Source organism: Panthera onca, chromosome A1 (genome assembly GCF_046562875.1).
Source record: "Panthera onca isolate mPanOnc1 chromosome A1, mPanOnc1 haplotype 2, whole genome shotgun sequence".
Lineage (NCBI taxonomy): Eukaryota > Metazoa > Chordata > Mammalia > Carnivora > Felidae > Panthera > Panthera onca.
The window spans coordinates 83,763,902-83,781,165 of NC_138339.1; the positions used below are offsets into that span (position 1 = coordinate 83,763,902).

At 32.9% G+C, this 17,264-nt stretch overlaps 1 long non-coding RNA gene across 13 annotated transcripts in view; it reads left to right on the forward strand.

Annotated features, from left to right (window-relative positions):
* The window catches only part of LOC132681168 (uncharacterized), a 159,793-nt gene that overhangs the window by 63,769 nt on the left and 78,760 nt on the right, over window positions 1-17,264 (forward strand). Inside the window, exon 5 of one of the 13 annotated variants that reach the window (XR_009610900.3) lies at window positions 7,864-7,962. The exons of the other annotated variants lie outside the window; for them this stretch is intronic. This is a non-coding gene — a long non-coding RNA (uncharacterized LOC132681168). The remainder of the gene's footprint in view (window positions 1-7,863; window positions 7,963-17,264) is intronic. 13 annotated transcript variants of the gene reach the window in all.

Below are 17,264 nucleotides of genomic sequence, written 5' to 3' on the forward strand. Positions count from 1 at the left end.
AATTATTGGGCAATAGCAACAGGAATGGGGCTCTAAGTTGCATGTCTAAACAGAAAGCATTGTTTTAGAGGGTCTTCCTTTGAAAATGTTAATATACATTTATGTATGCTTTCATATTGTTAATGGGTATGATAAATAGGCTAACAAGTAAGTTATTACCAAAATATACAGTGTCAAATAGAAATTAAGGGTCCTCTTGGCATTATAAAATGTGGGCAGTTTGAGTATATTTTTGTTTGCACACATGTGAATATTAGTGTGGGTATATGTATTCAAATTTCTATTTTAATGACCAACATTGTGGACTCACATTGTACATATACCTTACCTAAATACATATGCACATATGTGGCCAAAGAGAGAAATTAAAGTATTCCATTCAATGAATCTGTGCTAGAAGTGAATGTGAGAGGTAAATTTTCTGTTCCTGTTGATTTCAACTCCTTTATATGTGCTAGGCTGAGTGTGTTTCTAGGGTTTAAAGACATATAATATGTGTGTGTGTGTGTACATGAGTACACTTGTATTAATGAATACATATGTATATATACACACACATACATATACATATACAGGTATATGTATGTACATATGTATGTATTTTAATACAATATAAAATGCAGGCCAGCTAAATCATCTGGTATTCAACTAAGGAAAAAAGATAACTGTCTATGAGAGGAAGTATGTTGGTCTTCAGTGTGCATTGTACAAAAGGATTTTGACCATATGCAAATTTTTGCATGCTCACTTTGGATCCTAATCCCTGAGAAAGAGGTCACTTAACTAGTGTATTTTGTTTGTTTAATTTAAAAATTATAATAGTCTGCTAGACAGTTTTAATCTACTTTAAATCTATTTTAATAGATTCCTGCACCAGCCTGTACTATGATGATTTCCCAGATGCATATTGTAGGAGGCCCGAAGAAGCATAATACTGTGGGTTAAATTGTCAGCTTTGACATTGATCCCCATTAGGCCCAGGCCAGTTTCTTTACTGCTAGTACCCTATATTTTTGTGTGGATGTTTTGTTTTTGTTTTTATAGAGTGTCCAAAGTACTTTCAACATGCGTATCATTTAATCTTGCCTGTCATGTACTCACTAAATATCTGAGGAGTGAATGAAAAACCGTGTCATAGATATAATGGTTCCCATTTTAAGGATGAAGAAACTCAAGCACAGATGAAGGCAAATGTATTATCTTAGAATGAAAAGAGCTGGTTTCATATTCCATTTCTGGAATTATGTGATCTCTGGAAAATCCTTATCTTTTTAGTCTCTTTTGTCTCATTTATAAAATGGGTTTTGAGGGTTATTGGGAGGGCTGAATGAGATAATCTAAGTGAAAATGTTTGGAACTATAAGTTTCCATACAAATGAAAAGCCAAAATTACAGTAATAATTACATTATCAATTGCATAGTCATCAGTTTAGTAACATTGGAAAAGAACAGTTCAGTGCTCTTTCTGCTGTTTCCACACAATCTCAGGTCTAGAGACACTAGGTCTACTTATTACTAATTCTGTACCCCATTACTAATATTTATCATAAATGAAATTTTGCAGAACTCTTGTTATCATGAGCCCAATTTTTAGAGGTCATTTTGTGCCTGTAACATATTGCAAAAGTCCTTTGAATCTCTTCTGGAAAGAAGAATATAAGCCTGATTAGATATGACATTTAAGTTTCGTGGCATGAGTATATGAAATAAGTTATCTAATTATTGTTGCCCAGCAACATTCTAAATCTATAAGAAAAATACCTAGTTCATATTTCATATTTCTTAAATTTATTTCCCTTTCTGATGAGATTTTTGAGGATATCTTGGAGTTACCTAGCTTTTTTTCCCCATGTACTTTGAAACAATGGGATTACACTCTGAAACCTACAATAAACAAATAAGCTAACAAAAATTAAACCATTAGAGGAGAAAATGTGAAATGGAAGTATGTAATCAAGTAAATGGGAAAAAAACCCTTTATTTTATTAAATGAAGGATTGTAGAAGACTAACAGGAGATATCACTAGTGTATTTCTTACTTGGTAGTTGTTTTCTTTCAGGAAATATCTTATCAGCTGGAGAGAGTTGCTCTTTTCTTTGAAGTAAGCTCTGGTTTCTCTGAAATCAGATTTTGTATTCCCCAGGCTCCATTCTGCAATGCCAGCGCAAACATACATTAGCAGCTGTACAACTTTTAAAGAGTTTGCAAGGAGGTATCAAGCAATTACTTATTCCATTTTTGACCTTTAGAAGTTTTTTAAAAAATTCTAGAGTGGTAGGGAGAGGGAAAATAAGACAGTTTAAATATGCTTCATGAAAAAAATAATCATGTAAATTAATTGAAAGATTGCATTCTGTCAGTGAGAGATTCAGGGAAATATTCCTATTATATATATATTTTATAAACAAACTACATACTGGTTTGTATTAACTCTGTAATTGAGTAAATCTGTTACCAGGTTTTTTTGTTTGTTTGCTTTTTTTTTTTTTTTTTCTAGTTTGGTAGATAGGTGTGATTCTAGTGAATCTTTTCACTAGTTAACTAGTGCATTGTATAGTGAAACAATTCTAAATAAAATAGTGAGATCTCTTTGATGATTTGAAGGGCTCAGATTATTCTGTTCTAGTCTCTAAACTTCACAGAGGTATACTGCTGGTTTAATACTTGGCCGTGCTGCTATGCATTTCAAGTATCTCTAACTTTGTATATCTGTTTGTGGTGCCCTGAAAAGATGGTGTCAAAACATCTGGGCTATAGTCCTGGCTTTTCTACTTACTAGTTTTGTGTCTTTGACAATCCATTTAACTCCTTTTGCCCTTAGCATCTTGATTCGTAAAACAGGGCTAATAATACTTGCCCATATAAGTCATAGAGTTGCTATGTAGCTTAAGTGAAAATATATGTGAAAATGCCTTGTAAATCATAAAGTGCTGTTAGATATACCTTTAAAATACCTTCTTCAGAATGAGAAAAAGTATAAAGGAAAAAGTAAAAATTAACTGTATTTGTTGTTTCTGTTTACTAATGTTCATATGAGAGATGACAATCATAATCTTTATTCAGTAGGGTGGGAATACTTCAGAAAGGCCAAATACTCTGTCTATTGTCAATAGAGGATTAGAAAGTTTAACATAGGACATAGATTTTATTTTAGGTCATGTATATTCTTATATTTGACATTGATTTCAGCTCTAGAATCTTGTAATCTTACTTTTTGATCTTATTGTTTACCTGTATACTATGTATGAAAATAATTTGAGTGTCTGTGTATTTGTATGCAGTATATTTGCATGTAACGTATATATACATTGTGTCTGGGCAAATCAAAGTACTGCAAAGGTATATGAATAGATAACTTCTTTTGAGGAATTCACTCATTCATTCATTTTTGTGCCATTATTTGTGCCAGGTTACAAATTAATTGTCCTGACTCCCGTATTTGACTACACTAATTACGAAAACTTGGCTGTCAGTTTGTTGACTGTATGATTATTGGTTTCTGTTCATATTATATACCCTTCCATCAGATCATCAAAATCTTCACTGGATGTAGATACTGTTAAGGATCCATTCTCTTTTCAGTCTATTATTTTAAATTTAAATATTAAAGGTTCAAAATTGATTCACAAAAGAGATAAAAATGGTGTATTTCTTAGATGCACAGCTGCAATTTGAGGAAGTTCTTCCGGTGTTATGTCTCCATTGAGTCACCTATTTATTGAGGCCCAATTTATATATAGCAAACAGGAGAGATTTTCTAAAAGTGAAAGGAATAGTTGGTATTTTGTTTTTACTATCGTCCACTTATTAACACGTATTTATTGATCATTTTCTCTAAGTCAGACACTATGGTAGATGCTGGGAATAAATTAGGAGTAAATTACAATCTAGTGGAGAACATGGAATTAAATAATTTCAGAATTAAATTAAAACAGTTATAAATACTAAGGAGAAGTATGTGGTTTTAGGAGAACAGACATTTGAGAGAAATAGAAAAAGTAATAAAATATATATATATGAATGATAAAAAGAAGTGAGAAATTTCCCTATCTAATCAATAACAACATTATTTCATGTATCTTATATATCACAGACTTCTAGTGGTAAGAGTTTTGATAAAATTATATAGTTGGAAGTAATTTTCTACTGGCTAGATACACTTAATTTTGAGGTAATAAGGAATTCTATAAAATAGTTTATAAAAGTTATGTTAAATTTAAAACCTGAACCATAAGAGAAAAACCCCATGATTTTATTTTATATGCTTGAAATTGATGGAATAAATCCATATGCTAAATTATTATCTCTTTACACATATCCCTTTCTTGTACACAGTGTTCCTTTGCCTTAAAGTGTAGGCAAATACAACTTTGGAAACTATGAAGATAGCCAGAAATTCTTTCCTAAGATATTAATGTAAGCATTAAGAATTTATATTATTTTTTCATTGATGATTTTACTCTTTTGAAGTTTAACTTTATAAAGGGAACCCATTAGTTTCACTCTAAATTTGTCAATTTTGCTTTGTTACATGAACTATTCATACTGTTGTTTGAATTCATAAATTACAAGAAATTTAAGAAATCAAAAGATTTTTAGTTTTATAAAATATTTCCCTTCTCTTAAAATTTTTTTAAAGTTTATTTATTTATTTATTCTGAGAGGAGAGAGGGAGCTCATGTGGGAGGGGCAGGGAGAGAGGCAGAATCCCAAGCAGGCTCCACACTGTCAGCACAGAGCCTGATGTGGGGCTCTATCCCACGAATTGTGAGGTCATGACCCGAGCAGGAACCAGGAGTCCAATGCTGAGCCACCCATGCACCCTGACCCTTCTCTTTATTTTTTTAATCACAGCTTAAATCTAAGTCTTTGAGTTGTATATTTTAATCATGAGGACAGTAACCTTGCGTTCATTCCCACCCACCCCACCCATTCTTTTTTGGTAATTTTCAATTTAGATTTATCAAAAAGTAACAATTTTTTGCATGTTCAGTATTTGGTATAGAATATTCAGTATTAGATGTTACTAGAAATACCAAACTGATAATACTTTTTCTCTCTTCTCTTTTAATCCTTGGACTTTAAAAAAGGTGTTCCTTTAAGGAGCCCTGTATTTTACAACCAGCAGTGTTATCTTGGCTCTGAATAGATGAGAATATAAAGGAAATTTGAGTGTTTCAAACTACATTGTAATTTTGTACTCAAATACATTGTAATCTTATCTGTTAACTCCTGGTTTATGGTGGGCTCTAGGAGGGTCAACTTTATAATTAAGGTTAAGGAAGCTTAAAATGCTTTTTCTCCCCTTTGAGTAGGGGGCATGCTCTTCCCTAATTTTCAGCCCTTGTACTGCAAGCTTGAATTTTCCATATGTTAAAAAATACTTATGTCTAGTAAGAATACTGCTTCCCCCTCCCCGCCATCAAGTTTGAGAAGTTAATTTCAGAGCATTGTTAAGTTGTATATATATTTTATGATAGGTGATAGAAACCAGAAATGTGTCAATAATTATGCTACAGAATAAACTAAAAAGTAAGAGTTAATTACCATCATTTCCTGCCTTTGTACTACCTTCCAAAATAACCCCAAAGCCTCACCATTCAATAATAGTCATGTACATCTTACAAGATCATAAGCAGTTAAACTTAATCTCCTTTGCTCTGAACATTCTTGTTATACACTTTGTGATGTAAGTAAAAGTTGTGTGTGTGAACAGCAGAGATCTAATTCTTCCACATTCTTTGGATGCATGATAACATGGGTAGAGCACTGAATGAATTGAGATCTCTGGTTAATGTTACACATGTGAGTAGTTGTATTTGCCTTTCTTTCTTCACAGGATCTTCAATATTTCTATAAAATGGGGCATAAATATGCATTAGAATTATGCATATGTTAAAAATTTTTGTGGGGTGCCTGGGTGGCTCAGTCTGTTAAGCATTCAACTCTTGGTTTCGGCTCAGGTCATGATCCCACCATTAGTGGGATCGGGCTTCCTGCTGTCAGCACAGAGTCTGCTTGGGCTTCTCTCTCTCCCCACCTCTCTCTCTGTCCCCGCTCCTGCTAGCATATGCACTCTAAGAATATGTACTCTAAGAATGCAGTATATATGGAGAATCACATATTCCGTTCAGGATCTCAGGATATCGACATGAAAATCAACCTGTTAGAAGAGTTTCCAGCTTTGCAAAATGAGTTTGAGAGCCGTGGATCCCTGACCAGCTGATCATTTATTTTACTCTTCTATTTTTTTGTCTGTTGTATGGACAGTTAGACAACAATAAGGGAATTTGGATTTCAGGGATGTAGATTTTTCACACTTTGATACGAAGGGATGATTATTCTAAACAACTTATAGTACATATTTAAAAGAAGAAATGAAACTGGATTAAAAGTTCCCATCTTATAAAAATTGACAGTGAATGCAGAGACTCTCTAGGTCATCCTGTACAAATGAGCAAACGTGGTGAATAGAATACAGAAAGTTAATACAAACTGGTATTAGAAAGTTAGTATGAACTGCCTGGATCCCTGGTTCAGTGCTACCTTGACTATTTTATTTAATATATTTTTAATACTTCTAATTATAAGATAAACACATGGTTATTCCATTTGGTATACTTAGAATCTAAGTAAAATAACACGTTTTTGAAATTTCTTTGTTGGACCTTTGAAAATTAATTGTAAAAATCAAGTTAGTAACTATGCAAGTGTATTGTGTCATAGCTTTTGCTCCATTGTTTGCTTTTCTCAATGTTACATATGTATTCATTGAGACTATATATAGGAGAGTTGATCACCTGGCTTTAGATCTCCAAGTATGATAAATATTTAAACACTGTTTACTTTCAAAAAGTTATTTAAAAATTTAAATAGGTAAATATTTCAAAGAAGTGAAAAGGAAACATTTAAAGTAGGAAATATTAGGAAAAGTAAATGGGAAATATTTCAAACATACTAAAAACCAGATTCATCAGTTTTAACAAATACTAGTATTCTGGCATATTTGCTTTATATGTTTTTGTTGTTTTAAAGAAATGAAAGGTCACAGAGACTGTCAAATCGCTTCACATTCCATTCCCACCCACTTCACTTCCCCAGGAGTAACTGCTATCCTGAAGTTGATGTGTATTCTTCCTGTAAGTTTTTATATTTCTGTGTATGTATGTACCCATAAATTATATAGCCCTGCTCTGCCAAATAGGGTAGACACATTAATATCTGACTCTTTAAACTTAAATTAATTAAAATAAAATACATTCAGTTCCTCAGGAACGTTAGCCACATTACAACTGTTTAATAGCCACATGTAGCTTAGGCTACTGTATTGGGTGTGCAGATACAGAACATTTTTATCATTGCGAGAAGTTCTCATATAAACCATTGTTTGCATGTTTTTAAGTTTATTTATTTTAATGTTTTTTAAAATTTTATTTTTGAAAAAGAGAGAGACAGAGCATGAATGGGGAAGGGGCAGAGAGAGAGGGAGACAGAGAATCCAAAGCAGGCTCCAGGCTCCGAACTGTCAGCACAGAGCCCCAAGTGGGGCTTGAACCTACAAACCATGAGATCATGACCTGAGCTGAAGTCAGATGCTTAACCAACTAAGCCACCCAGGTGCCCCCATTTTTTGCATGTTTTAAACTTCATACAAATGGTATTTATACTTTTAATATTCTGGAGATTAGTTTTAACTCAGCATTATGTTTTTGAGATTTATCTGCAATGACACACTGAATTATGGACATTTAGGCTATTTTCAGTTTTTAATTGTTAAAATAATGCTGCAGTGAGCACTTTTATGCATGTTTCCTTACACATACGTGTGAAGGCTTTCTTTTTTTTTCTTTTTTTTTTTTTAGGGTATGCATTTCTTTGTTGTAATCATTATCAACTTCACACACTGAGGCCAAATCATTCCTTAAAGTAGCTATTTCAGCTTATGACTCAACCAGCACTCTGTAAGATTTCCTTTTTTTCATATAGTTGCTGAAGCTTAATGTAATTGGACTATAGTATCAAATGTTATTTTGTTTTAATTTGCATTTCCCTAACATTTAGTGAAGTTGAGCAACCTTTTATATGTTTCTTGACCATTTGGATTTCCTTTTCTGTGAAATACCTATTTACATTTCTTTTTTTTTAAATTGTTTTTTTTTCTTTTTGATTTAGAAGTTCTTTATAATAATTCATTTTTGGTTGCATGCTTTATAAATTTGTCCTATTTGTGTCTTTTTACTTTGTTTATGGTGTTTGGTATATTATATAGGAGTTTTAAAATTTACTATGTAAGAAGTTTTAGCTTTTCACTTTAATGCTTATAATTTTTTGTATCTTGTTGAAGCAAGTTTTCCTTATTTGATGTCATATGGTTAATTTCCTGCTTTTTTCCTTAGAAATGTTATAATTTTGCTTTCTAGATTTAGCATTTTAAAATTACCTGGGATTTATTTTGTGAGACAGTGATCTAATTTTTTGCCCATATATGTACCTAATTTTCTTCGGATTAATTTTTTAAATACTTTTTCCTTTTCCTAGTGATTTGTATTGCCAACTTTTTCATTTACCAAATTGCCATATGTAGATGAATCTATTTCTGGGTTCTCTATTCTGTGTTGTTGATTTGTTTATCTTTGTGCCAGTATCATGCCATCTAAATTATCAGAGCTTTATAATAAGATGATGGCTGTTCAAGGTAAGTCTTGCCACCTTGTCCGTCTTCTTGAAAATTGTTCTGTTTTCAGTGTCTTCTCTCACGTGTGAATTATGGGGTCCTGTTGTCAAGTACTGTTAACAACTCTCATGGGATTTCTACTGGAATTGAATTAATAAAGTAATTAGGTGAGAATAGACATTTTCATGAAACTTACGTCTTCCCATCTAGTATTATGGTATATCTTCCCATTCATTTATGTTTCCATTTATACCTGACAATAAAGTTTAATAATTTCCTTATAAATTATAAGAGGTCTTACTCTGATTTTGTTAGATATACTCAGGTACATTATGATTTTATTTCTATTGCTAATGAGACCTTCTATTACATTTCTACTTGGTTATTGCTTGTACATAGGAGTACTATTAGTTATTTGTATTTTGATCTGGTATCCAGTAACCTTGTTGAACTCTATTATTAGTTTTGACACTTTGTAGATTCTCTGGGATATTGTATGTAATAATATTACCTGAAAATAATAACTACTGTTGAAATTGGTTAGGATTTCCTGTACTTAAGAAAAGTTGAATGTAGGCAGTATGTAGTAATAAACATTCCCATCTTGTTTCTGACATTAAAGTAAATGCTTTAAAAATTTTCCCATTAAATGTCAGGTTAAGGAAATTTCCTTGCATTCTTAACTTGCTAAGAGGATCTTAATAAAAGGTAATGAATAGATGTTGAATTTTTTCTTATATCCTTTTAAAAGTTTCTTGTATCTTTCCTGTTTTACATATTGATGTGGCAAAGTACATTGATTAATCATTGGCTTCTTGGGATAAAACTTGATCATGATGTAGTCTGTGTAGATACATGTATGTAGATAGGTAGATATGTAGATGATGTATATAGATGCACTCTGCATGATTAAATTCATTAAATTTGCTAATATTTTGTGTAGAATTTCTTTAATCTATGTTAGTGAATTTGAATATCCTATTGTTTTTTAAATACAGTTTTGTCATTTTGAGCATTAAGATCATACTAGCTTTATATAATGGGCTGAACAGCTTTCTCTCTTATTCTGTTCTCTGGAATATTTTATTTAAAATAAAGGTTATCTGTTTTTTATAAGATTTGGTAACACTTGCCTAAAAACAACAGCCTTGGCCTGGTGCTTTCTTGTGGATAGATATTTGGCTGCTGATTTAATTCTTTGATGTTTATAAACATATTCAGGTTTTCGGTACTCTTCTTGAGTCAAATTTAGTTTATTTATATAGGTTGGCCCAAAAGTCTTACTGCAGTTTTAAATTTGAATGACCTAAAGAGTAGAAATTCCACAGACTTGTAGAATTATTTGGATGTTTATTTAAATTTCTTTTAGGTTTTATGTTTCTGAATCATAGAATAAATTTTCAGTCTGTGTTTGCCATATTTAGTCATAGGAACTGAAACAAAACACTATAATTAAACATTTGTTATTAAATTTCTTTATAGATTTTCCCACCTTGTTTTTTGTGCAATTTATTTATTGAGCAGATAAATTTATTAATTTGTAAAGTTTCCCATTGTGTTGGCGATTCCAAAGACCACCCCAGGTTTATTGATGGACTAGGGGGACTCAAAGGATTCAGCATATAGTTGTACTCCTGGCTATGATTTATTATAGCAAAAGGATACAGAGCAATATCAGTAAAGGGAAAAGGTGAACGGGGCAAAGTCTGAAGAAAACCAGGCACGAGTGTCTAAGAGTATTTTCTTAGTGCAGTTACACAGGTTGTATTTAATTCCCTCAGGAATGAGTTGTGACAACATGTGTGAAATGTTTAAAAGGGAAGCTTACTAGAGACTCAGTGCCCGGGTTTTTATTGGAGGCTGGTTATGTAGGCATCTTCTGCCTGGCATATACCAAAATTCTGGACTCGTAGAAGGAGAACAGATGTCCAGCATAAACCACATTGTACAAACAGGCACATTGAGCACTCTTATCAGTTCTGGGAATGGTGGGAACTCTACTGAAATACAAATTCTCAGACACCAGCTAAAGGCCAGTCTTGCAAACAGACTTTTCTAAGGATAGCAGTTTCAATCCTGCTGTATTAACTCTTTCCTGTACACCACATTCAGGATTTGCTAATTGCATCTGAAGTGTTGTTAAATGTGTTACTCTCTCTATTCTCTGTCAACCAGTATTCATATCTACAGGCTTACACAGGCTTGATTTTTATTTGGCAAGAATATTTCATACATGGTGTTGTATACTTTCTTTTGCATCACATCAGGAGGCATAAGAGGTTGCTCTTTTTGTGTGTGTGATATTAAGATTGATCAGTAGTTTCAGGTATTGTCAGTGTGATCTGTAGATTATAAAGTTCCCTATCTGCTATTTACCTAATGATTTTCTTAGCACCTGTTGATGATCATTGCCCAGATTCATCCTGCCATTCAGAGTTGTAAAATCTAACTTTCTTTTTCATCTATTAGCTGGAATATTCTATAAAGAAGAACTTGCCCTCATCAACTATTCAGTTTTTCTGAGATACAGTTAGTAAGAAAAGACAGGAAAAAATGCATGGTTTTTACCTTTTACTTACTAGTTTTCAAAATAGTAAGTTGGTTCTCTGGCATCCTCCAAAAGAAATTGTGAATATTCATTTTTTATTATTGCTATGAACATATGGATTTTTAACACATTTAATATTTTAACCTATTGACATTATTATCTTTTTCCTAACATTGTCACATCTTTTGCAATCTCCTCAAGTTAGCTACTGAGCCCTTTTGACACACCACCATCACCTTTTGATAACTTACTTGTTCTCTGGTGCAGTCAGGTATTTCAGGCTCATCTTGTCTGTTTTCTACCCCAGATCTGGGATCATTTGTTTTAAGTAACTCTATTTCCTTTTAGTGTAAAAGTTCCATTTGGAGACCACAGTTTAGATGTTGGGGGTGCTCAATGCTCTGGACTTGTCATTATTTCTAGACCTTTAAAGTGGAAATATGATCAGTTAGGAAATAAACATTTTTAAAAGAAAAATACTTCATGAATTTATCCTGATATTTCTAATTCAAATTTGGGATTACAAGGATTTTTAACTTTTTTTGGTTTTGTGTTTGTGAGTTTTTCTTTTAAGCTGAAAATGTTGGTTCCTAGTGACCTTAATACAAATAATTGCTGTTTATATATTGATATCAGTTTGTCAACATCAATGCCATTATTAATAATATGGCTACTGAAATAGTTTAAGTCTTCTTGCCATTATTTTGGTCCTTGTTGTACATCCCACTGACAATCTGTAATCAATCTGTCTCTTGATAGAATTGTGTGTTTAAGCCATTGACTTGATACATGGATTAGTTTGTTTCAGTTTACTTTCAAATTTTGGGGAGTACTTTTTAAGTTCTGGATTCAACTTTGTTTCATAATCATATCAGATATTTTCGGTTTCATAGTAAAATAAGATAAATTTAGAAAAGTCTGGCTTCTCTCCTTCTTTCCACCCGCTTTTTTTCTTTCTTACAGATGAATAATTTAGTTAGCTTTTGATTGATATCTACCTTTTAAAATAAATGGAATCAAATATGTGTGTCTATGTATTTGTATTTTCTTTCTTATATAAACATATGCTTACTATTTACACTGTTCATCACAGCTTTTTTCATTTACTATTTCCTGGAGATCATACCATAATAGTATGTAAAAATTCCTTACTAGATCTGTTGTTTTTTTTAAAAAAATTTTTTACCGTTTATTTATTTTTGAAACAGAGAGAGACAGAGCATGAACGGGGGAGGGTCAGAGAGAGAGGGAGACATAGAGTCTGAAACAGGCTCCAGGCTCTGAGCTGTCAGCACAGAGCCCGACGCAGGGCTCAAACTCACGGACCGAGAGATCATGACCTGAGCTGAAGTCAGACGCCTAACCGACTGAGCCACCCAGGCACCCCTAGGATCTGTTTTTTATCTTACTTGGGATTACCATACCATGCATGTAACATAAATTCAGACCTCAAACCTATCTTCAGGTTTTGCTCTTTCGTAGGAAACTGTTTTCCTATGTAGAGCTTTTGGCAGAGAACCCTCTTCCTTTCTTCTCTTCTGGGATTGTGAGAAGAGATTTTGTTTTTATTTTTGACACTTTTTTTTAATAGGGCAGACAGCCCTGTGATTATCTGAACTTTTTACTCAGGTATCCCAGTTACTTCAGTTTAACTTCCCTATTGTGTGGGCTCCAAACCATGTATTATGTCCCTACTTATGGACCTTAAAACTTCAGCTACTGGCTCTTACACCTGTTTCTACTCTGTACTTCTCTAAGTTGTCAGGCTGTTAGCTTTGGCTCTTGTAACTCTGGCTAGGGTTCTCTCTTTGCTTTTGGAGCCTGGGTATTTCTAAGCTATATATTACTTTTTTGGTTGTATTTTATCTACCATTTCTTTGTGTTTGGAGCAGGAAAAATTCACTTTGTCGTGTTCCTATAAGTAGATCCACAGCATTTATTTTCTCTCACTCGTGTCTGTCATCCTTTTTTCTGTAATTAATGGGCTGAAGGAATACATGCACACATTCACAAATATGAGACAAGTTTTAAAGAAATATCTTATGACTAAAATTATGGCATTTCCTACAAAACAGTCCCCTCTTTCTTCTGCTTGAAAAGATTATTGATCTTCCATAATAGTTATTTTACGTATTTTCAGTATATTCTCTTCCTTTTTCTCTTCTCTGCCTTACTTATTGTCCTTTTTTTTTTTCATCTACCTCTAAATCAAAGAAAAATCTGTGTTGAGAATCCAGGTCAACTAATGTTAGTGCTTTTTTCAAAAGGGCAATAAATAAAGTTACAAGGCTTTTACACATTATAGTGAATATAAATTCTTTTTAGTAAAACAGAAAAAAAAATGACCAAAGTATGATTTGTGGATACAAGTGCAGATTCTTGGTTCAGGGTATTTTTAAAGTCATTGAAGAGCCTTTATCCAATGACACTCACTGCTGTTTCATTTTATGTCTTTGTTTCACTTGTGCTGCCCTCTAACTTGGGTCTTCCTTTTCTTTCTTTTATACTCCTCTATTTGCAGTGCAGGTGTTTCATTAAAACTGTATCTGGTATTGGCATGCCACAGATGAACTTTGATATTTCATACATTTCACCTAGATCTTTTGCTGTGCATTTTTGCAAGTTAAAATATGGAGGCAATATTAATACACAGTAAATAGCCTGGAAATGTGCAAATCATAGTTAAATCTTAGATCCCTTAAAGAGGTTTGTAGCTTTCAGAGAGATTCTTCTTTGGGGATGATATATTTACTTGGAACTTTGACCAGAGGTAAGAATTTTGGGAAAGTATTGGGAAAATTGTTTCAACTGTTTTTGAGTTTCTTGAGTGATAAAAATAATAGTAATTTTATTATTACCTATTTTTGTTAGCTTTTAACTCATACTATGTATAATGTTTTAACTATTGAAAAGCAATGGGAAAAGACTATGTTCTTTAGACTGCTTTAAGCGGCTCCAAGGAAAGTTAACTTTCAGCGTACCCCAAAAGTTATTGTCATTATGGTTCTTTTTTTGTTATAAGACCTGCTTGTATAGAAACTTTGAAGCATAATACTTCTTTAGTTTTTAAAAAAAAAAAACACTTAAAAAATCCAGTGCAAAAATGGCACACATTATTTAAATCTGTGCATTGATCAGCAAACTGAAAAGTGAAATGTTTTCTAACTGACCTTTGATTCATGTTATAGGAAATTATGCAATGTATACATTTGCTGACATGTTTAGCAAAAACATAAATGTGAGAGAGCTAATGAGAATTTTAACTTTTTTTTTTTAATATTTCAGGCTATGGCATTTGCTTTCATTTTCTTCATACATTCGTGATATCTGTGTCAAAGTTTTATCAACTTAGATTTATAAATATGTATTACATTAAATGCACTTGAGTATAGTGTATACATTTGAATATGAATTTGTGCATGGATACAATAAGACACACATCATTTAATAAGTAGAAAGGGTTCAACAAGGTAACAGTCCAAGGTCCTGTAGTTGTCACTGTTTCACAGTGATGTGGAATTAAGAAAAAAAGCTCCATTTTTTATCTAATTGAATTTGCCAAGGGAATATATTTCATCCACATGTTTAAAACAGGGGCATGTATTCTCTCAGAATCTGTAAACCAACTAGTTGAAAGATTGACAGCTCAGTGAGGAGAACACAACCTTATATTTGGTTTCAGGCAGCCAAAGTTTTAATTACAGCTCTGAAGAGGAGGAGAATGGGAACGTTTCACACAGCAACCTTAACAAACAGCATAATACCTCCGTTGTTATCTATGTTATTTACTATTTCGGCATCTTTTATGTATGTCCTACATATTGCATTAATAGAAACTCAACTAGAAACCTGGTCTTTGAGATACTTGGTGTCTGTCACAGTCTGTGGTAATGACTACTGAGAATCAGTGACACATGTGGAAGAATTAGAGCTTTAAAAAAGTACTCTACTGAGGGCCTCCTAGGTGGCTCAGTCTGTTAAGCATCCAACTTCGGCTCAGGTCATGATCTCATGGCTTGTGAGTTTGAGCCCTGCATTGGCCTCTGTGCTGACAGGACAGCTCAGAGCCTGGAGCCTGCTTCAGATTTTGGGTCTCCCTCTCTCTTTGCCCTTCCTCTACTCACTCTCTCTCTCTCTCTCTCTCTCTCTCAAAAATAAATAAAACATTAAAATATTTTAAAAAAGTACTCTACTGAATATTATAAAATTTTAAGAAGGGCTACATTTTAGAAGTACATACATTTGGACAGAATATTTCAGAGTCATTGGGTTTCTTCTCATGTAATTTTTTTCTGTATGTAAGCTGTCTTACTGAAAATTGGCACGGTTTAATGAAGCTGTGTGTGTTCACAGTAAAGAGGAAGCTAACTAAAGGAAACACTTAGAAAGTGACCTATGTACTTGCATATATATCCTTCTTTTTTCTGGCAAGAAAGTGACTGTCTCTTTATCACGCATCTAGGGATTTTGAATCCTAGAAAGGGATCAGAATCAGGAGAAAAGTTGTTGTGCTTTGAGAGACCTAAGATGAATATTCACTTAATACAAAAAGAGAGAAATGTCACAAAAGTCATGGTATGTAAATTAAGAGTGCCTGGGAGCAATTATTTTATATGGCAAAGCCAGAAAGACATTAAAAACACCTTATATTTCTGTTTTCAACTCATGAACAAATAAATGTAGGAAACATGTCTATTTGTTTAACAGTGCAAACAGTTTCCTTAATGCATAAATTAGGAGGATGTCTTACTATTTCTGAATACTCAAGGTAGAGAGACATCGTAGAGAAAGAAGGGAATAATAGCCGAAGTGCTTGAATAACAATTCTGGCAAAAAGGGGAGTTCTTCCAATAAGGACCAAGACATCCCATATTCCCAATTCTGATTATTGATTGGATAGATTTCTTGCAAAAAATTTATTTTCCCCAGACTCTAGACTTTATAGGATGGGTTTAGCTAGCGTTAGCAACATAGCAATTTCTTTTTTTCATAGATAAGCCTGCTTGATCAAAGCAAGATATAAACAGCTAGAATGCTTTGCTTAATATTTACATAAACACAAAATGAAATGTGGGTTTTGTGTTTATTTCATATTACTGTGAATGAATAAAGGAATTCAGAGTTTCTTTTTGTGTGTTTCACTTTGATTTTATTGACTTTTAGGGAAACCTACTGATATTTGAAAAAGAGATACTTAGTCTTGGAGAAGTAATTCATTTTTTTCATGATGGGGGTACTGGATTTCTTCTTTATGTTCAGATCATAGTCATGTTAGCAATAAAACCATTTATCTTCTATAAGAATTTTGAGAAATGTATACTGTATTTGATTTACACTACCCAAAAACATTCTTTATTTGTTTTTTTAAGTTTTATTTAAATTCCAGTTGGTGAATATACAGTATAATATTAGTTTCAGGTGTACAATATAGTGATTCAACACTTCTATACATCACCCTGTGTTCATCTCAGTAAGTTCACGTCTTAATTCCCATCGCCCATTTAACCCATTCCCCTACCCACCTCCCTTCTCGCAACCATCAGTTCTCTACAATTAAGAGTCTGTTTCTTGGTTTGCTTGTCTTTCTCTCTCTTTCTTTTTTTTCCTTCTTGTTTTGTTTTTTAAATTCCACATATGGGTGAAATCATAGGACATTTGTCTTTCTCTGACTTGTTTCACTCAGCGTAATACACTCTAGCTCCAACCACGTCGTTGCAAATGGCAAGATTTCTTTCTTTTTTATGGCCGAATAATATTCCATTGAGTGTGTGTGTGTGTGTGTGTGTGTGTGTGTGTGTGCATGCGCATGTATGTATGTGTATGTATATATTACATACATATACATACATACAGCATATATTCTTTATTCATTCATCATTTGATGGACATTTGGGGCTACTTCCATAATTTGGCTATTATAGATAATGCTGCTGTAAACATTGGTGTGCATGTATTCCTTTGCATTAGTGGTTTTACATTCTTTAGGTAAATACCTACTAGTGCAATTGCCGGATCACAGGGTAATTCTATTTTTAACTTTC